General features: G+C 40.9%; 1 long non-coding RNA gene across 1 annotated transcript; it reads left to right on the plus strand.

Annotated features, from left to right (window-relative positions):
• Positions 1-13988: 13988 nt before the first annotated feature.
• Positions 13989-20456, plus strand: LOC120405536. The gene is made up of 4 exons (XR_005598649.1): positions 13989-14111; positions 16279-16419; positions 18319-18391; positions 20354-20456. It is a non-coding gene; the product is annotated as an uncharacterized LOC120405536 (long non-coding RNA).
• The last annotated feature ends 2721 nt before the right edge of the window (positions 20457-23177 follow it).

Below are 23177 nucleotides of genomic sequence, written 5' to 3' on the forward strand. Positions count from 1 at the left end.
TCATAAGTCATGTGTTCTAGCTCCCTAATCATTTTTGTTGCCCTCCTCCGGACTCTTTCCAATTTTTCCACATCCTTCTTGTGGTGTGGGGCCCAAAACTGGACACCGTACTCCAGATGAGGCCTCACCAATGTCGAATAGAGGGGAATGATCATGTCCCTTGATCTGCTGCCAATGCCCCTACTTATACAGCCCAAAATGCCACTAGCCTTCTTGGCAACAAGGGCACACTATCGACTCATATCCAGTTTCTCGTCCACTGTAACCCCTAGGTCCTTTTCTGCTGCCTAGCCATTCCCTAGTCCCTAGCCAGCTTTCTATCTACCTTATTGTCCATTCATTCAGCCCATACTTCTTTAACTTGCCAGCAAGAACTTGTCTTACTCTCATGGGCCAGATATCCATGAGATGGTTGCCATTTTGGCTGTGATTTCTGACCTACTAAAGACACCTGTTGAAGGAGGATACAGACATGGCAAACTCAAACTGGCTGATGCTGCTCTTAGAATAAATACTGATGCCCCCTATGTAGACTTGTTCTTCTGGAGCACCTATATTATGGATTTTCATGGACCAATGATTAGTATGTTTATGGATGTACTTGTACAGCAACTTTTACAGGAAATGAATTACTGTTGTATGCTATGAATGGTGGTTGTGTTATCATGGATTGTTAATTGTGGATGAGATGACTTCTCATACAATGTTGGGAGATGGTGGTTTGTATGACATGAATTTTGGATTTTCATTATGGACTGATCTGATTAGATATATTGAGAAATTGTGTTTGGATACAACTTCCCAATTAAGCCTTATCTTGACTTTATATTTATTCTTTGAAATACTCATATTAGTGTGATGCAGTGGTGGTAATAAACATTCTTAATAAAATAAAAGCCTTTATTTGTGAACTTGGGGTGTGTGTGTGTGTGTGTGTAATTAAAGCACTGCCAGCTAGGCCAGTTGTTATTACAACACTAAAACACCAGTAATAAAATAAAATGCAAAACACAAACAATGAACAATGCAAAACAGTGAAACCACTGCAAACAAATAAATTCCCTACTTTTGCATACACCTTCTCCCCCTATTTCCCCACCTCTAATTCTTCCTTCCCTTTTTAATAAGTTTTACTACACACTTACCGCTGTGGTGGGAGACTGGAGGACTATGGGAAGTACATTCGCCCTGTTCAGTTAGTATTCAATCCCAGTTGCATGGGCCACCCAAACATAGCATTGTCCAATGCATTCCTGGTCTGAAGGACATGGTACCACTGAGGGGACTTAGGACATGGGGTGAGTGGAGCAGGAGGCTGAATCTTGTGCCATTAGAACAAGTAGCCTCTCAAGCAGATCTTTCTGCTGCACTCTTCCCTTTTTTCCCTCAAATGATGCTACTGCTCTAAAACTGTGCTGCAAGTCTCTCCTCACATACTACAAGTCTCTCCTTGTGCTCTGCTGCCTGTCTGTGCCTATCCACTTGCCATGAATCCTGTCGCCTGCTTTTTGGCCCTGTCCAGGATATCCCCTATGAAGTTAATCTCTTGAAATCCCAGGCTCTTGCTGGAATGTAGGTGGGCTGCAGAGGTGGAAGGTCCTGATAACAGACCTCAAACAAAATATTGTCTCTACTTAAAAAAAGGTTCAGCGCATCCGCAGAGAAAAGTGCCTCTGGAATCCAATCAGTGCCTCCCCCTCCCCCAAGCAACTTCTGCCCATCAGCACCCTATCCCCAGCACCTTCACCCACTGCAATCATCTGTTCTGTAGCATGCAGGAGGCACTCAGAGGGAGGGAAGAGGAGTGAGGGCTGAGAGCATTCGGGGGAGGAGGCACAACGGGGAGGAAGAAGTGGGGTGGGAGAGGGGCAGGAAGAGGCAGGACAGGGTGTGGTTTTGGAGGAAGGGGTAGAGTGGGGGTTGGGCCTGGGGCAAAGCCAGGGGGAGCACTCTGGCACATTAGAAACTAGAAACATATGTAGGGTGACCAGACAGCAAGCGTGAAACATTGGGACAAGAGGTGTGGGGGGGGGTAATAGGAGAAAAAGACCCAAAAATCTGGACTGTCCCTATAAAATTGGGACATCTGGTCACCCTAAATGTATGGTTACTACTATGGTAAATGTTTGTGGCTAACAGAACCCAGGATTGGGTCAAAATTCATGGTGGAATCAACTGAATGCGGTGTTAGGATCTACATTGACTACTGCTTCCCTATCACTTAAGATACACCTATTGTTATATCCTTGGGGGCATCTGGTTTAGGAAGAAATCACCTGAGGCCAGAGAGAAGATAGCTAACAAAACTACCATTTTATTTACAGACACAGAGAGCTCACTCAGCCGGCAGAAGCTGGCTGAGCTATCCCCTAATAATCTAACTCAGTTGCCATAGGAAAAAAAACCATGACAACCAAACACACAACATATTCCTACCCCCCCTAATAAGAACATCCCCTAAATAAAACACACACTAGACTAGAGAAGGAGGGTAGACTGCCTCCATTCCCGGCTAAACCCTGGGGATTATTTTGCCCCATAACCGTGGGTTTGCCCTAGCTAAAGATTCAGCCAATGAGGAGGCCTTCTGTCTCTAGGTGGATTACGGCGAACTTCTGGTGTTGTTGCACCCAAAAGTACCATGGGCTCAGGGTCCGCAGCACGAACGGGTGAGGAGGTGGTATCAGCTCGTGCTGGGCAAAGGGGCATCTCAGCCGCCGGCAGTAATGGAGGAGAAGAGTCAGGAACAGGTGATTCATGATTCGGTGTCTCACCAGAAGTGGTGAAGTCAGACCCCTCAACTGCAGATGTGTCCTGAGGACTGGCACGACCTGGCAACAGCTGATCTACATGTCGCCGCCAGGTAAGATTGTCTGCAGTCCGCACTGTGTAGGAAACAGGTCCTGTTTGAGTGATGACTGTGGCCGGGACCCAGTTAGCTCTGGAAATATAATTCCGAGCCAAAACTGGCTGTCCCGGGCTAAAGGTTCGGTCTTTTGCTCTGGGTGCCCGTCTTATGACTTGATATTGCTGCTGATGTTGCACAGTTTGTTGGGGTTCAGAAGGTTTCAGCAGATCAAAGACGGTGTGCAGCTGTTGTCCCATCATTAGAAAGGCCGGGGATGCCTGGGTCGTAGCATGAGGTGTATTTCTGTAGGAAAGTAAGAAGGTATCCAGATGCTTTTGAATGGAGTGTTGTCCCCTTGCTGATTTCAAAGCGTTTTTCATTGTTTGCACAAATCTTTCAGGTAATCCGTTGGTGGACGGATGATATGGTGCTGACGTGATGTGGTGTATCCCATTTGCCTTCATAAAATTTTGAAACTTCTGAGAGACGAACTGCGGTCCGTTGTCGCTCACAAGTTGTTCTGGCAGACCAAAACGACTAAAGAGTCCTCGTAGTTTTTGGATAGTACTCTCTGCAGTAGTGGACTGCATTATAGAGACTTCTGGCCATTTAGAATGGGCATCTATTGCCACCAAGAACATGCTTCCTTCAAGGGGGCCAGCAAAGTCAATGTGAATACGTTGCCACGGGTTTTCAGGCCAGTCCCAGGCATTCCTCACACCCTGACATGACATACAAGCTTTTGCCTTCTCTTCAATAGCACTGTCCAATCCAGGCCACCAAAAATAGCTTCGTGCAATTTCCTTCATGCGCACTATTCCACAGTGACCAGAATGTAGCTGTTCTAACATCTGTGATCTGAGTGGTGGTGGAATAATGACACATCTTCCCCACAACAAACAACCAGATTGGACCGATAACTTCGTCCTCCTGGACATGTAGGGAACAAGGTCGGATGAGACCGGAGAGGTTTGTCGAGATTTTCCATGCATCACCAGGTCCATAACTTGGGACAATACTGGGTCAACGCGGGTTGCCTTCTTTATCTGAGCAGCAGTGATGGGTGTATTCTCTACCTGTTCAAAGTAGAAGATTTTCTTTTGGGCACTATCTTGATGTTTGACCGGCAAAGGCAACCTTGAGAGGCCATCTGCATTGCCGTGCAGAGTGGATTTCCGATATTTGATTTCATATGTGTGTGCTGAAAGTAACAATGCCCAACGTTGCATACGACCAGCAGCTAATGGGGGAATGCCTGTGTAGGGTCCAAAAATTGATGTCAGAGGTCGATGGTCTGTGAGAAGAGTAAACTTTCGTCCAAACAGGTACTGATGAAACTTCCGAATTCCAAAAACAATTCCTAATGCCTCACGTTCGATTTGGGCGTAGTTAGTTTCTGCTTTGCTTAGAGTGCGTGAAGCAAAAGCAATAGGTCTCTCTTCTCCCGAGGGCATAATGTGTGACACGACTGCTCCCACTCCATAAGGGGAGGCATCGCAGGCCAATTGTAGGAGTAAGGATGGATCAAAGTGCGTGAGAACTTCAGAATTTAGCAATGCATCCTTAGCTTTGTTAAATGCAACATCACAGGCTTCAGTCCACTTCCAGGCCTTGTTCTGCCCAAGGAGCTCATGACGTGGTTTTAGCAGTGTGGCTAACTGTGAGATGAACTTTCCATAATACTTCAGTAGTCCTAGAAACGAGCGCGGCTGGCTTACATTTCGAGGTGGGGGAGCCTCCACAATAGCTTTAACTTTTGCAGGGGCCTTATGAAGACCTGCAGAATCAATGATGTGTCCCAAATATTCAACAGAGGGCTTGAAGAATTCACACTTGTCTTTGCGAACTCGTAGGCCATACTCTTCCAGTCTTTGTAGGGTAGCCTCTAAATTCTTTAAGTGATCCTCTTCATTTCTTCCAGTGACCAGGATATCATCCAGATAGCACTGAACTCCCGACAAGCCACACAAGATCTGGTCCATAGCCCTCTGGAACAGGGCGGGAGCAGATGTTATTCCGAAGGGTAGGCGACAGTATCGATAAAGCCCCTTATGAGTCACAATAGTCAACAGCTCTTGGGACTTTTCATTGACATGCATCTGTAAATATGCTTGACTCAGATCAATCTTACTGAACTTTTGTCCCCCAGCCAGGCCTGCGAAGAGGTCATCGATGCGGGGAAGCGGGTATTGCTCTGCACACAACACTGGGTTGACAGTGACTTTAAAATCACCGCAAATCCGGAGAGAGCCATCTTTCTTCACTATTGGAATGATAGGAGTGGCCCATGAGCTATGGGTAACTGGTATTAGGCCTCCATTGGTGACCAGGCGCTCCAGGTCTGCTTCAACTTTTGGCCTGATGGCATATGGCACAGTTCGGGCTTTTAGATATTTTGGTGGACTGTCAGGTTTAATGTGCAGTGTCACAGTGATTCCCTTCATACTTCCCAAATCATCTCCAAAAACAGCAGCATGTTTCCATAGTATAGGGGTTAGACTGGTTTCTTCTTTAGTCATCCGGTGCACTTCTGCCCAGTTCAGTTGAATCTTCCCAAGCCAAGACCTACCCATTAAGGCTGGGTAGTTACCTCTCACCACAAACAGTGGCAATTTAGCCGCCTGTCCATTGAGCTCCACCTTAACATCAATAGTGCCCAACAGGAGCACAGCTTCTCCCATATACGTCTTCAGAACAGTTTTTGTTGCCTTAAGCGGAAGATGTTGTAGCTTTTCTTTATACACAGTCTCGGAGACCAGCGAGACGGCTGCACCGGTGTCCAGTTCCATGTGTATAGGTTTGCCATCCAATAACGGGGTTACCCAGTATTCATGTGAGCCCACTGGCAAAGACAAAACATGCAGTAGCACTTCCTCTTGCACTGAGGTGTCACCTTGATCATCCTGGGTCTGCTCTAGGGTATGCAAGGTTCCTCTTTTTGTCGGCCAGACCACAGGCCTCTTTTTCTTTTGTTTACAGACACACTCAATGTATCCCTTTTTGCCAGTGTCGACACACCAGGTCCTTACACCAGCATTCTGATGCCTGGTGACCCGGCTTACCACAGCGGTAACATTCTTGACTCTGCACCATTTTGTGGGTTGGTCCTTGTGACACTTTTTGCACCCTAGGGGATGCACCGATGTATTGCGCCTCCCTTGTAGCCAGTTCCATGGAGGCAGCAATATCAACAGCCTTCTGTAATGTAAGCTGAGCCTCTGTCAGTAGGTGCTTCCGTATAGCTTCACCGTAGAGGCCACACACTAACCTGTCACGCGGGGCATCATTTAACATCTCTTTAAATTCACAGTGTTCTGCTAGCTTTTTTAAAATTGCTACAAATTGTACAACTGTTTCATCTTCCTTTTGGTCTCTTTTGTGGAACCTATATCTTTCAGCAATTACCAGTGGTTTTGGGGAAAAATGGGACCCCAGGATTTCCACAATGTCACTGTAAGATTTAGTCTCAGGCTTAACAGGATGTAGTAAGCTGCATAGCAGGGAGTAGGTTTTAGCCCCTACAACATTTAAGAATATTGGCACCTTCTTCGCTTCTGTAATGTCATTTGCAATACCAAAAAGCTGAAAACGCTCAGTATACACATGCCACTGCTCTACATTCTCATCAAAAGGTTCCAGTGGCCTGGTCAGAGTAGCCATGATTTTTAGTTTCACTTTCACAGTCAGTGTAAACAAGCTGTATTATTCTTTGTTTGTTCTTTACCTTGACTTCTACTTCCTTCTGTTACTGGAGCAGCACCAGGATCCCATCCTCAACACCACTTGTTATATCCTTGGGGGCAGCCGGTTTAGGAAGAAATCACTTGAGGCCAGAGAGCAGATAGCTAACAAAACTACCATTTTATTTCCAGACACAGAGAGCTCACTCAGCCAGCCGAAGCTGGCTGAGCTATCCCCTAATAATCTAACTCAGTTGCCATAGGAACAAAAACCATGACAACCAAATACACAACAGCTATTGTGACTACATCTACCTATGGGCCATGGGTAAACATACATGATAATTTGTACTCTCAGAGAACTGCACAGCCAGCCTTCCCATCCCCTCCAAATTTCTGGACTGCATACAACCCCACTGCTGCAGTTTAGACATCCTCCTTCCTTCCCTCTCTCCCCCTGCCCACCCCACCCATGTATGACATTCCCTCTTCCCTTATACAGTTTACTGTTTACAGGAAGTTCATAATCCTGTGGTGTGGCCAATTTGCAGAGTGAGATGTACAAAAAAGGAAGGCAATAGAATGTACTAGTTTTTTATACCCCAACACATCTTTGTAAGAATGTGAGAGTATCTAGTCTATTCTCAGGACACAAGTCTGGAGACTTGGGCCAAAGCTCGAGCCACACTGCAAAATGATACACTGTGGATCTGAACTCAGATCTGTCACCTTGCTGGGTTCAAAGGACTTACTGGCCCAAGTCAGACGTGCGTAGACATAAGGGAGTTTGAGCTCAAGCCTGAGCTTAAGTCAAGACTTACATTATAGAGTGGACATACCCTGACAAGGGCATCTGGGAACAGGGGTAAGATCTTTACTTTTCTTCAGTTTTTACAAATCCAAATAAATTTCTGAAAGAGCACTGCTATTTTTTGTATTTTTTCTATATTTAGAGAGCTTGCTCTGCTTTAGCATTTAGCCATCATTTCCAGAAATGACAGGAGGCTTGGGTATTTTAGGGGAAACAGCTTTAATGAGTTCAATTATCATACACGTGTGCTCAGCACTTTCTGAAAATTAGGTGTTTCAAATTGTGTACACAAAAATGGAGGCATTCTAAATTTCTAGCTGCTTTTGAAAATCTTGGCACTGTCAGCTATTATTAATCCCTTTGAGAGACAGGCGTGTGTATTTGAGTTCTCCGTACCAAAAGCAGCATTTTCTAAAATGCCTAAGGGCCAGACTCTGTACCAAAATTATAGACATTCAAGTACCCAGGTTGGATAGTACAGAATAATGGTGAACTTAATGACAAACTTATAAGCAAATAGGAAAGGCCTGGACTAAATGGAGAGAAGAGAGTGGAATGGTCTCTGATAGGAGACTGCCTATCAAAGTAAAAAATAAGATCAACAAAATCCACACTAAGGGATGCTGAGACCAGGGGCCATGGGAGGAGCAATGAAGGCCATGCCCTCCCCCACCCCCTGCTTTTTAAATGGTATGTAGACGACTAAAGATACAGGTAAGTGTTTAATGGGATTTTCAAAAGCACTGAAGCAGCTTAGTCACCTAACTCCCATTGACTTCAATGCTCATTTTTGGGTGCTTGCAGCAGCCAGTCTGTTACTTGTCTAAAATTATTTATTGCTACTTGGTAGGGAAATGTTTTGTTAGTCAAAGCTTAATGAATGGTTATGGCAGCTAGAAATTACTATGTGGCTGTTGGTGAAATGTAGAGAAATACATAAAATATCACCATTTGGTAAACGTTACTACACAGTTGTTTCTGAGAAATTTAATTTGCCTCCTCTATTTAGACTATTTGATAACTTCAGCATCTAAAGGACCACAGTATGCTAACTTTATAAATGCAGGCATTTTTTATGGTAACCACAGAACCCAAGCCTTACAGCAAGAATATATGTAGTGTTACTCAGAAAAATCAACAAATGTGAACTTTCTTCCATTTCAGGCATAGCATATGTAAAGATACTCTTATGTCCATTAACACACTACATAAAATATAAAACTGTCACCATGTCTGTTTTTCTGTTAAACTGCTAAGTTTTCAGTGATCACTTTCTTGGAAACATAAATAGGCTCATCTTCCCCCAAATTAGAAATAATATATCTCATTGCCTGGAACAAAGAAAACTAAGTTTAAATACTGTGACCATAAGCATGAACAATTCTAAATCAATAATCTGAAATTGCTTCAGCAATCATCTATTTCTTATGTTAGAATGTTTAATTAAGTTTTATACTGGAATTGTATTAGCATATTCTACAAATGACATGTCATCACATTTATTTTTCTAATACCAATCAGTCGCTATATCTTTGCTACTACTTTTTGGTTATGCAGCTAAAATTCATAACTATTAATGGTGTCAAAATGAATACTAACATCATGGGGAATAAGAAAAATCAGAATCAAATACATGGTTCATAGAAGTAAAATGTTCCTACTTAATTTCGTAATAGATTTTGTGCGTAGCAGCTCGAGAGCTTTAAAGTAACTATCAGGTGTTAAATGATGAACTAAGGGCTCAATTGTACCTTAAAGGGAAAGTCCCATGTTGGTATGGCATGAAGCTGTGCCTCCCTGGGGAAAATCAGGAAGAAAATCAGGAGCTCACAGTGCACAAGATATACCCACTGCTATACCTCTTTAGCGTGCTAGGGTCTTGTCCCCCATCTACAGAGAATGTGCATTGCCATATGAGTAGTGGAGCTTTCTGCATACCTGAGGCCTGATTTGAAGTCACTGGGATTTGGAACAGGTCCCCACAGAGTAGCCAGGCACAATCTGGCACTAAAATATTAATTACAAATAGGGCTGTCAATCAATTAAAAATAATATGAATGTTTAGCATATCTGGCATGTAAATACCTTGCAAGGGCAGCTACAAAAGTGCCATGTGGACACCTATTCTCACTTTCAGGTGACATTGTAAATAAGAAGGGAGCAGCATTATCTCCCATAAATGTAAACAAACTTGTTTGCCTTAGCAATTAGCTGAACGAGAAGTAGGACTGAGTGGACTTGAAGGCTCTAAAGTTTTGCATTGTTTTGTTTTTGAGTGAAGTTATGTAACAAAAAATTTACATTTGTAAGCTGCACATTCACAATAAAGAGATTGCACTACAGTACTTGTATGAAGTGAATTGAAAAATACTTTCTTTTGTTAATTATTTTATAGTGCAAATATTTTTAATGAAAATAATATATAGTGAGCACTGTACACTTTGTATTCTGTGTTGTAATTGAAATCAATATATTTGAAAATGTAGAAAAACATCCAAAATATGTAATACATTTCAATTAGTATTCTATTGTTTAACAATGCAATTAAAATTCTGATTCATCATCATTCATTTTTAATCATAATTCTTTTTAGTTAATCCCATGAGTTAACTTTGATTAATCTAAGCCCTAATTACAAACAATGAGCTTGTTATAACCTGTACTGCGTCACTATATTTATGTAAAGCAAAAACTTATTTTAAATATAATTTTATTAAAGTAGTACTGCCCAGCATCTTGTCTAGTAACAATAGATAAAAAAAAATTTACCAGTGGAGTCTCAGGGTACGTCTACACTACGGGATTATTCCGAATTTGCAGAAACCGGTTTTGTAAAACAGAATTTATAAAATCGGGTGGAGCGCGGCCATACTAAGCACATTAAATCGGTGGTGTGCGTCCATGGTCCGTGGCTAGCGTCGATTTCTGGAGCGTTGCACTGTGGGTAGCTATTCCCTAGCTATCCCATAGTTCCCGCAGCCTCCCCCGCCCCTTGGAACTTCCGGGTTGAGATCCCAGTGCCTGATGGGGCAAAAATCATTGTCGCGGGTGGTTCTGGGTAAATGTCGTCAGTCACTCCTTCGTCTGGGAAAGCAATGGCAGACAAGCATTTCGCGCCTTTTTCCCCTGGATTGCCCTGGCAGATGCCATAGCATGGCAATCATGAAGCTTGTTTTGCCGTTTGTGACTCTCACCGTATGTGTACTAGATGCCGCTCACAGAGGCGATTCAGCAGCCCTACACAGAAGCATGCTTTTGCTTTTGCATGACAGCAGAGATGGTTACTAGCCATATTGCACCATCCAAACCCTTCCATAAATTGGAACTGAGGATGATCATGGCTACCAGTCCTTTTGTACCATTTGCTGCTACTGCCCCTTGCCGATCAGCCAGGGGCGCAAAAGCCAAGATTGGTTACTAGCCATATTGCACCTTCCATCGTTTTGTACCATTTGCTGCTGTCATAAGTGCCCCTGGCCGATCATCCAGGGGTGCAAAAGCAAAAATTGGGAATGACTCCCTGAGTCAATCCCTCCTTTTTGGTATCTAAAAATAGAATCAGTGCTGCCTAATATAGGCAAGTGTACTAAAGAACCACCGTATCATAGAACCAGAGAGCACAGCTGCTCTGTGTCAGAGCCTGCAGAAATTATGATCTGTATGCTATTCACAGGGGGTGCTCCTGTAACAACCCCACCTGTTGATTCCGTTCTTCCCCCAGCCTTTCTTGGCTACCGTAGCATTGTCCCCCCACTTGTGTGATGAATTAATAAAGAATGCAGGAATAAGACACACTGACTTGTTAGTGAGAAATGAGTGGAAGGCAGCCTCCAGCTGCTATGATAGTCCAGACAGGACATTAAGCAGTGTGTAGGAGAGAAGCCCAGCATCCCACTGCTAGTCCAGGGGCAACTGAATCTTTTCTTTACACATGAAGGGTGGGGGCTGATGGAGCTCAGCCCCCTGTTGCTATGATGAGGATGGTTACCAGCCATATTGCACCATCCATCCACCAGAAAAAATTAGGGCCAATAGGCTGATGATGAGGACGGTTACCAGTCCTTTTGTACCATCAGCTGTGGCTGATGATGAGGATGGATTTCCATCGTATTGTACCATCAGCCACCCATGGCGGGGGGGGGGGGGAGCAAGGATGTTGGTGTTGAGTGCTGCACTATCACGTCTATCTGCAGCATTCAGTAAAGATAGGGTGACATGTAAAAGAGTCAGAGGATTGTTTTACCTTTCGCTTCTGGGGGTGGGTGGGGGGTGGGTGAGTAGATTGCCAAGCTATGCCCTGACCCGCGGACACTGTGTTTGACCCTAGAAGCATTTGGAGCTCAGCCAAGAATACAAATACTTTTCGGAGGCTGCAGGAACTGTGGGATAGCTTCAGTCCTCCAGTCCATGAGCATCCATTTGATTCTTTGGCTTTCCGTTACGCTTGTCACGCTGCAGTGCGCTGAGTCCCTGCTATGGCGTCTGTCTGGAGATTTTTAAAAAAGGATTCTGAATTTCATCTTCTGTAACGGAGCGCTGATAGAACGGATTTGCCTGCCCTTACAGCGATCACATCCGCATGGTCCCTGCGGGAGCTCTTTTTTTATTTTGATTTCGGACTGCATCGCCACCCGTGCTGATCGGAGCTCCACGCTGGGCAAACAGGAAATATTCAAAAGTTCGCGGGGCTTTTCCTGTTTACCTGACCACTGCATCCGAGTTCAGATTGCGGTCCAGAGCGGTCACTGGTGCACTGTGGGATAGCTCCCGGAGGCCAATACCGTCGATCAGCGTCCACACTAACCCTAATCCGATATGTTAATACCGATACTAGCGTTACTCCTCTCGTTAGGGAGGAGTACAGAAAGAGGTTTAAAGAGCCATTAAAATCGATATAAGGTGCCTCCTAGTGTGGACGGTTTTGGTGTTAAATCGGTTTTACGCTCCTAAAACCGATTTAAACGCCTAGTGTAGACCAGGCCTCAATTTCCTCTGGCAATATAACACCAGGATCAAATTAGAGGCAGAAGGAGAATAAATCTTTGATTTAATAATTTAGGTGCTATACTTTCAAATGAAAATGTGAATTTGGTCACAGAATATGGTGCAGTTTATGTTAAATTATTAGAGCATTACAAGTGAAGAATCTGTGATAGAAGCAAACTGTAGAGAGAGAGAAATACAAGCAATACAATTCCTATTGTGAATCAGTCTCTGAACATCTATTGCCATCAAGTAATTAATTATTGGAAGGAGGGTTTCCTACATATTCCACATATTTGAAAGGTATTTTGTCTTACTGGTAGAAAACATCACACCTTAATATTCATATATAAAAAAGTAAAAATGCCAATAAACAGATCTATGAAAAAGAGGAAAAGAAAATGGAGCGATAGAGTACAGATGGGTGTTTTACTAAGTAAATTCAGCAGTTCCATTAGCCCATATTCTTATTATTCACAACAAGTAATTCCATTTAAAAAGTCAGTTTGGGCCAACAGCTACCACAGTGGGGCCTCTGAGACACCACTAGTAGTACAAGGAAATCATGTAGTACCATGATGTGGTAACTGACCATAAAATTTGATGTTTTAATCCTATACCTAAAACAAGATTTTTTTAAAAAATGAAAGAAAAAGATAAGATAATGTTGCTCAGATCCCATGGTTATGACTATGGTACAGACAAGAAAGTCAGACAGCTTATTTCATCACTATGTATAGCCTAGTGCCATCTGATGACAAATTTTAAAGCATCTGTAACGAGCACATTCATGCATACATGCACCAAATGCTGTGATATTTTTGTGATTCAGAAAGAGTAGACATGGATTAGTGCCCAAGTCTTGTCGGCACTGCCAGAACAACAAATTTTGGTGGCATAATGTGAGAATCCTTCAGGGAAAAATCTATTCCACTGAAAACATAATGCTGTAACAATTTGGTATTATAACACATGGCAATATAATGAGTGTTTAGTGAGTGTTTTTTTAATGGATTTTTATCTAGCTCAATATTTACTTTTATAGCAGTATTTGTGGTATTCCATATACTTAGAATAGGAATAACTCAAGCTGCAATAAATTTAACTACTGTCAGTGATGAATGTTCAATTTTAATGGTCCTTACTGTGTACAATGACCCACACTTTCATGCATTGTTATTTATAACAGTATAGTGTCATAACAGTACACAATTTTACACCCTGTAAAATATACTAAAAACAAAACATAAACTTTGCCCTGAAGAGCATGTCTGACTGCCCGGGATTTCACATGCATTCAAAGCTTGGTCAAAGAGACAAGTCTTGCATGTCTTTCTAATGTGGTCAGGTGGAGGAAATCCTGAAGTTCTCTCTCTCCTAAGAGAGCTGACTCTCTACCACATTTGTTCCTCATCCTTGAGACAGTCATTTCTTTCATAGAACATATGGCATGTCAGATTTGGATGGTGGTCTTGTTATTATCTTGGGTCTAGGCTGTAAATGAAGGGGCTTTGTAGCTAGCAATGAGCATCTTGAAATTCAGCTAATATCTCTCCATCCATACAAGCTCTATTATGATGCCATTACTAGGAGAGTTGATCCCCTATGTCATCAATTGACAACTAATGCCCAGAACATAACACAGATATATGTCCTTGCCAGCCTACTTCCCTTGGAGGAGTAGGCAGCTACCATCAGCTCTGGCTGGAATATCCCATTGCTTTGCAGAGGTAAATCAAAATGAAGTCATTATGCAAAAGTAAAGATAACATGGGCCTGGCTGACTAAAGTAAGTTCTGCAACTGAAGGTAGGGGACATGATGATCTGGTGTTTCTGGCCATAGATAGAGTCTGGGTCTCAGGGAACACAATGATTAATAATCCGTGAAGATCACAAAACAGTGGACCACTGAAAAACACAGTCAGTTGTTGGAATGATAATTCAATAAAGTAATGTAAGGCCATTAAAATGTGTTTGATATTTAGTATTTACAGTGTGTGTGGAAAACTAATTATGTAACTGGTAGAAATAGACTCAGATAAGATATGTAAAATGTTAAAAATGAAATTAAATAAAATTTGAAACTAGTTATTTAGAACCTCTTCCCTGAATTTTGGGTGTTAGTTAAACACATCCTAGCATCCAGAAGACCATTGTTTCATTACAATTTTGAAAAAACAAAACCAGTTTTGATTCTCTTCGCTCAAAGTACAAATGAATAAGAATCAGAACCATTTTTCACCATCCTCACAATGAAAATTTTAGCGTTTGTATCTTTGGATCTGGATAGGAAAAAAATGCAACTCTAAAGGAGGAGGGACTCCTAAATTAAAATCCCAAATGCTATCACCTCTGTGCCCTTTCAGTACAGTTCAGGCCAGAAGCCCTGAAACCCAAAGCCTCATTAGCTGGAGGACTCCCTCTTGCTGCTCTGAAAATATAGCTAGATACTTTTTATATAGACTAATATAAAAGATTTGTTTGAAAAGTGTAATGTAGTCAAAGCATATTGCCCTTAACATGTATTTAGATGTGTTAAAATTTAGGGAGGAGCTTAGAATTTAATGTGACTAGCTTAGAATTTATTAAAGTATGCATTGTCTTGTCTACACTGGACATTTCAAATAAATCAGAATATATTAGTTAATGTGTTCTAACATCACACCTTTAACTCATAGTCTATTCCAGGCCAGAGACAGGTTCTCTCGCTCTGCCTCCTCTACTTCCCCCAATCTGGTGTCTTCCCCTGTCCTGAAATCCTTTTCCTTCTCCTTTCAAAGATACAGATACTGTAATGGCAGAGCTAGCATTCACAAAGCAAAGGAAAATAGAGATAGACATGTTTTAAAGATATAGGGTAGAACTTTTCAGATATACAAGAGGGGATTTTTATTTATTGTTAAATTTGTTAATGTAAAACCATGTTTGTGTAATTATTTCTAACCAATCAAAAAAGGAAAATGTATTAATTTATTATGAACTTCTTAGTGACTTTAGTAGCAAACATTTTAAAAAAATATAGGTTTACCCAAATAGCTGAATATATGGGTGATACTTCTTCAGACTGCGTCACAGTGCTCATGTTTTAGGGCGACATTTGATTCAACTTTTACAAACTATTTATAAATAGAAAAAGAGAATTAACTGAAGTTCTTTGACAGCAATCTACATCAGCTTATATTCTTGATTCACAATTTAAAAGGAAGAAAACATGTAAAAAATATCTTGCCTGTACTAGCAAATTTTCCTTTCTTTCAATGATTTCCATCAGGGGATCATAGGCAAAAAAATAAAAAAGCTAAGAGTTACTGGGAATGTTAGGAGGCAATAAATATAAAGAATATGAGAAGAGTGGTGATACAGTAGTTAGGAGCTCAGAGATTCTTTGAGCTCTGCTATGATGGATTGACTTTCTGAAAGGCTTTTTCCATTTGAAAAAACAGGAATCCTTTTTAGTTGAGACATGCCAGATGGTTTAGCAGAACATCCATTAGTCAGCCTGATAGTAGACTGTGTAATTTACTACCTGTAATGCTAACTAAGGTACTTGCATCTCTAAAATAGATGTGAATGATTGTTACACAAGTACTTGGCAGGTACTGAATCCGAACAAGAGAGGAGGAGTAATTAGTCTTGAAAGTGCTGGTGTGTATCACCATATTCTACTAGGCCATATCTGATTATGTCACGATGATATAGCCATGTGTCATTTTTTTTATCATAGCAGTCTTAACAGCAAGTTATAAATTAACAAATTACAACTTGAAAAAACACATTAAAATATGATCCAAGAATAATTTTGAGGAAGTTCTATGACCTGTGTTATACAGGAGTTTAGACTAGAAAATCACAATGGTCCTGTCTCACCTTGGAAGCTATGAATCCATGATAAGAGCATTTGTTAACTGATGTTTTTAAAAATGTGATGTGCATATATAGAATTTATTTCATATAGGGTGGATTATGGCAGGGTGAACTTAACTAAAAGAAGATAGCAGCCTGGCTATTTACATCTGAGAATTATCCTTCAAAATCTACCAAAGACCACATAGATACAAGAATAAAGTAAGAAGCGAATGTTGGCATCATGAGTCATGTAAGTGGTATTCAAAAAGCAAATAAACATCCTCTAGATTTTGCATAAATTGAATGGGGGCATATTAGTGTTCGTCAATTTTTTCTTGTTCTAAGTTTTGGCTACACATTTGCACTCCAAATAGTTTCTGAAACCATTACACAAATGGAAAGAGAATATGTCACGTTGCTGCTGATTTCCGTTTTTCATTCATAGCATGTGTTGTATTTACATTTTACTCTAGATGTTTCTGGTAGCACCTGCAATACTGTTAAACATTGTCTAAGAAAAGAATAACAGCACTTAAAGTACTGGGGGTGGGGGAAGAAGAATCCCCTGTGAGATGCTCATCATTTGGTGAATCTGCAGAAAGGTCACAGCATTTCTAATATATCTGTTATCTACATGGCAGTTCTGAGGTAAATCCCCATAGGACAGCACATTCAAGAGGTCTCCATTTAAAGAGTCCTAAATACAGTTAATTCCTGATTCAGTTTATATTTAATAGAATGTTTGGTCTAAAATCTGAAGACATGCAAGCCCCTCACTGTCACAGAAGAAACGTTACAGTGGCCTCACCTATCCTACAATTGCTTTTCTAAAATCCAAATATATTACTTACTTGGTGTTCTCCCTGTGACGTTGCACTCTGTATGATTTTATGAAAGTATTCTGATGAGTGTGAATATAATCTAACTAAAATATGCTTCATGCAAAAGGTCTCTTGTAAGGTATCATTACAAAGCTTATAATCTACTGAGTGTGGTCATCCTATTTGTATAAATGTATCACTCTTGTATCTGAAACTAGAAATATGAAATATAACTCTGAGGTCCTATTGTAGTTATGCAAAGTGTGGGCCATTAATGGTGGTTTGGAATCTTGATGGCTCCCATCAACCAGGATAATTGACTGTGGATGGCTCTGTTTGCAGGCAGGCCTTCCTGTGAGTCAGGCTGGGAGGAATGAAGCCTTGGGGTCTTACAGTGACATGTGATCATGTCACCTGAACTAGAATCCATCTTTAACATAGTGTTTTTTCCATTGAGAAGGAGGGGTGGGAACCCAGAGAGGGACAAAGGATTCCCGCCTTATGCAAAAGATATATAAGAGGGTGGAACAGAACAAAGGGGGGCGGCCATCATGAGAAATCCCCTAACTACTACCTGAGCTGGAACTAGCAAGAACTGTACCAGGGGAAAGGATTGGGCTCAGACTAGGAAGGCATCCAGTCTGTGAAAGAAATGTATTGAAACATCTCTGAGGGTTAGATTTATCTGTATTCAGTTTTATTACTGTACTAGGCTTGCATGTTTTATTTTATTTTGCTGGGTAATTCACTTTGTTCTGTCTGCTATTACTTGGAACAACTTAAATCCTACTTTCTGTATTTAATAAAATCACTTTTTACATATTAATTAACCCAGAGTAGGTATTAATACCTCAGGGGGCAAACAGCTGTGCATATCTCTTTATCAGTGTTATAGAGGGTGAACAATTTATGAGTTTACCCTGTATAAGCTTCATTCAGGGTAAAACAGATTTATTTGGGGGTTGGACCCCACTGGGAATTGGGCATCTGAGTGTTAAAGACCGGAACACTTAAGCTGCTTTCAATTAAGTCTGCAGCTTTGGGGCATGTGGTCCAGATCCTGGGTGTGTGTTGGAGCAGAGTGGCATGTCTGTCTCAGTAAGACAGGGTGCTGGAGTCCCAAGCTGGTAGGGAAATCAGGGGCAGAAGTAGTCTTAGCACATCAGTTGGCAGCCCCAAGGGGGTTTCTGTAATCCAACCGGTCACATTCCCCTCATCTCTTAATTTTAATTTTATAATATGTGAAAAAAAGCAATCAGATTTGCCTGGGAATCTGTATGATCTATAATTCCATGCTATTTATTTAACATACATTTATTATTCTCTAGGATTCAGATTAATCTTCTATGGCCTTGAATCTAACCACTACAGCTCACAAAGTGAGAGAAGAGAGTCACCCAGGTAAGCTGAAACTCTCCCCCCTCCCCATCCCAGCCCTCCTTTTCCCCCAAAGAAAAGGAATCAGATAAAGGGGGCATGATTGCTTCTTCACTACTAAGCTCCAAGACCCTCCCTCCACTGGAGGCTGGTTAGTCATCACTTCCCAAACCTGTCTTTCTCCCTCATGGCTGCACCGCATTGCTACTGCAGTGCAAGAGAGAGAAAAGAGGCAAGATCCACTGAATGTCCCTTGGAGATCGGGCTCTTGTTTGCATGAGCTTGCTTATTTCTTCAGCTCCATGAAACTTCTGTAGAGCTCCTCATTGCCCTCTGCCCCACTGGGCCCACAATGTGCAGACATTTGGGCAGGGATGTGGTCCTGTGTTGTTTGAGCCCAGGCTGGTTTGTTAGACTTCCAATTGGAGGATGAGAATTAGGTAATAACAGAGAGACTCTCTGCAGCTTGAGTGTTACAAATAATAACAATCAAAGAGGAATTATGTATATGTTTTCAAATATTCTACATCTTTGTAAAATTGGCCAATCATTGCAAAACACACAGTAAATATATTTTACTATTCATTGTTATTAAAAGAGTACACAAAATAAAAACTCCTTTTTATCCACACAACTATTTTAAAAGAAAAGTGGCCTTGCAATGAAAACCACTTATTATCCCACCCTTTTTATGTGCATTACTCCCATTGAAGTGAATGGGAGTCACACCCATATAATTTATGGGGTAATTAAGGTTCTATATTTTCTTTCCTTGATCTTTTGATTAATCCTAAATTGAGTGTTCCATTAAAAGTTGGGCCTCACACAATGTTTCAACATCATATTCAGTGAAATTTTTGGAGTCTTGAACATGAAATCAATAGGTCTGCTGTCTTGTTCAAAGAATTGAGTTTCCCTTAGGCAAGACCTACACTGATCCCTGAAGTGAAGCTCATTATGTTTCTGGTGGACTAAGACTTGACATGTTTTCTAATAAATTATTAATATAACATGGTTACAAACACAAAAGAGTTTACTTAATAAAAGGAGAGTTCTTTGCCAGCCTAGAATGCAGCTCCTAGGTAAATGTTAACATAGGACAATACAAGCCTTTTCTATTTAAAAAATATTAGAAAGACAAGATTTGATAGTAGAAAATGACTTACAAGAAATATACTTAAAATCTTAAATGTGAACAGGGTGGTATCAGATATGGAGATAAATTATGAGCAATTGCAAGAAAGGCAAGAAAAATATAGACAAAGACAGGGGGAATGATTCTTGTGCTACATAATAGCCTAGTCCTGGAAACACTTACTCTTGAGTGTGGTGCTATGATCAGTAGTGTATGAAGGATTGGGTCCTAAAACTGCAGATATTTGGTTCAAATGATGATTAAAACAGTATTACGGAGAGACAAGACTCGTCTATCTACTACTTTAAATTTGAATTCAATTAAAAGCCTGATTTTGACTGCCTTCCCCCCTCTCAACTTCACTGCAGTTTAAGTCCACCTGAAAATTTACTTATGGAAAGAGAGAATTTTTCTGGAAACTTATTTGAAGTAAATAAGAAAAGACATTTGGGAGATATATAGGTACTGGAGAGAGACCACCACACTGGCAGATGAGAAGATGGTCTGAGGAGACTGGGAAAAAGGGGGTTGGGGACCAGGAGGGAATGACCAAAAGAGGAAAAAGTCTCTGAAGGAAAGAGAAAAGAGACAGAGAAACATTGTGCATAGTGGGAGCTGGTTTGGTGAGGAAATGGGTCTCATCTAGCAATCTAAAGATGGATCCTCCTATACGTCTGCTAAATCAAGTTCTTAACTTCACTTCTCCATTTGGGCCTTCATGATGGGGAGAGTGGGAAGCAAGGAGACACATAGCCACAGGGCACAAAGGTGGCTGGGGACCAGAAGGAAAGAAGAGGATGGGGAAGTGCTGGGTGCTCTGGAGAACAACAGAGTTTTATTTGTTACTACAGAGCTTCCAAGGACCCCCAGAGTCGCTGTGCAACCTGCAAGCAGCACAAGATTTCCTGTCAGTGAGCAGTTCTTAAACATGTATTAAGTCAAGGAATTTTCAGGTAACACTAAAGGTGTAAATATTTATCGTTTACTTAATTGAAAAAAATTTAAAAAAGAAAAGTGGTTTACTAAAAAAGGCATGTTAAAATGTCTGGAAACTTTAAAGTGAAGATTACATTAAACAAGAAAGTCAATATGAGCGTATAAAATTATCACTTCTTGCCACCCCACCAGCCTTAACTCTGCCCCTCAGTCTCCACTAATAAAACAACCATAAACTACGAGTCAATTCTATCCAGAAGCAATGCAGTTCTTCACAGCATCAGTGACTTCAGAAATGAATAAGTAATCACAGACTGACTGCTCAACAAAACTATTCCTGCCACCTTTACAGACATAAGTAATTCTCAAAGAACAGAGGCTTTTAGATCCCCCCAAATAAGGAAATCAGATAGAAGACAATTGCTCAGGACAATTCCTTTTTGCTAAGAGATCTGTATCTCCCCAATGTAACAATGAATTGGAGCTTAGCAAGTCACATGTCTACCTAACCAAGCCTCAGCTGTGACCAAATTTCTGATAAAATAAGACAGGTTTATTTGGCTACATAAAAATGAAACATCAAGTATGGGCCACTATTGTGGGTAGGACATGGGATGACCAGAACCAATGGTCTCTTGTGTTTTTGTGATCAATTCTCACATCTTTCATCCGTTTGTCTATCTTTGGGTCTTGCTCTTTGGGCTAGTGATCATGCCTTTCAATATGTTATATATCATGTGGCACTTTGTGTGTCCTATAACTATGCAAATAATAATTGAACCTCATCTTGAAAATATATATGCACATACTTAACTTCAATTACCTAAGTAATCGTATTTACTTTAATAGGGCTATTCATGCTTAAAGTTAAGCACGTGTGAATAGCCTGATTGAAGTAAATAGGATTACTTTTGTGCTTTAAAATTAAGCACAATCAGAATGATAACTATAGTTTGCAATTTTTGAGAAAGTTCATTGTACAATGTTCTCATAAAGATTTTTTCCCTGAGCAGAACACTGTCATCTTAAAACTCAAGTTTATAATAAATATTCCTGTATGTAACAAATAATACCTTTGAAATCTCAGTGAAATTAGTTTTCAAATTGGATTTTTCTTTCTACAGTGTTTTCATATGCTATTTCCTTACAGATTAAGGGTGCTTGTGGGTATATCCTGGTACTTGCTGCTCATGTGCACTAGCATGGTAACATCACACCACCGTGGAACCCACATGCACTCTCTCCCCTAGGAAACGACTTTACATTGATTAAATGCATGAATATCAGCAAATCTTTAAGATTATTTCAATTAGAATAAAATAGTTGAAAAAGAGAATGTGGGTTATCAGCACCATTGTGCCACTCAGATGGCATTAAAGAGCCATCATACGGACAAAAATCATCATCACAGAAATCCTCTGGCAAAGATGAACTCTCTGCTGGGGCATCTGTGCTCTTGCTGGTTCCTACATCACTTGGTGGGAGGGGGGTGGTGAAGCTAAGCACCATAATCCAGTGGTGTAAATTAGAGCTGCCCTACTACTGCTTTATGTTGTTTGGGGGCTATCCTCAGAATCAGTAACCAGCTGCCTCCTTCTCCAGATTTGAGCACAACTCTGGCAGAGGATAAAATCTGAGATCTCTTGTTTTATTTATTTTAATTGGTCCCAGTGTCATTGCTTAGATACCAGGATGATATAGGCCTTTAAAATATCTCAGAAAGATATCCCCTACCAACCAGCAACACCATCTGTCTTTAATATCCTATGAGGAGTTCCCAGCGTGGGTGCTTATATTCCTTCCTGGTAAGGGGGATCTCATCTTTCTCCTCCTCCATCCAGCAGAGAGGATGTGGGGGGGGGGTTGCTTCCTAGTCTTATGGGCTCCTGCTCACCATTGCCAGACCCATGGAGCCAGGGAAGAGAATCCTGAATTGTGCTTAGAGCTGCTGTTTGTCTTTCCAAAGGAAAATATTTCTGCAGTGGCAACAGATTGTGCTGCCCATCATCATAGCCCACTGGTATGAAGCACCCTGATGTAGTGGGGAAGAGAACTCTGTCCCTGGAAGCCCTGTGCATTCTAGGTGGACTCGTGGCAGGCACACAGTCTTCATCAATATTTGTGTTTTGGTTACATACACTACAAAGAGAGGATTTTGGGGGAGGGGGAGGGGGGTAATGTTTTCAGTGGGATTTATTTAAAATAAATACATGGAAACTTTTATTTTATTAAAAAGTTTTAGGAGGGAAAATCTTTCCAAAGGCTGATTTTGGGGCTTATTTCAGGTTGGCAATGTCCCTTTATATATTTGACAGCTGTTACAACTGTTTACAACCTTTACTTTGACTTAACAACGTAATTTGCCTGGGATTGTACCTAGACTCAGGATTCTACAGGATCAATAGTATCATGTTACTAACTAAATGATGTTTCATAATCTTAGCCAACAATCCAACAAAAGACTTCAGACAGAATTGAGCTGTTCCATTTGATCTTCATTTTTTAAATATTTTTAGTCAATACATTAATTTAGTCTTCTCAGAAAAGGCATCTTCTAATATTGTGTCATCTTTAATTAGCTTTGAAAGCATATTCTAATGGAATTTGCTCAGATAACCTTTAACAGTTTAAACAGGTTAATTTTTAATGTCATTTATGTTGGAAAGGTGCTCAAAATATTATACTATTAAATATTTAATTACATCATTACATAAATTTTTGGCATTTCAGCCTCAGACT

The sequence above is a fragment of the Mauremys reevesii genome, linkage group 5, assembly GCF_016161935.1.
Source record: "Mauremys reevesii isolate NIE-2019 linkage group 5, ASM1616193v1, whole genome shotgun sequence".
NCBI classification, from domain to species: domain Eukaryota; kingdom Metazoa; phylum Chordata; order Testudines; family Geoemydidae; genus Mauremys; species Mauremys reevesii.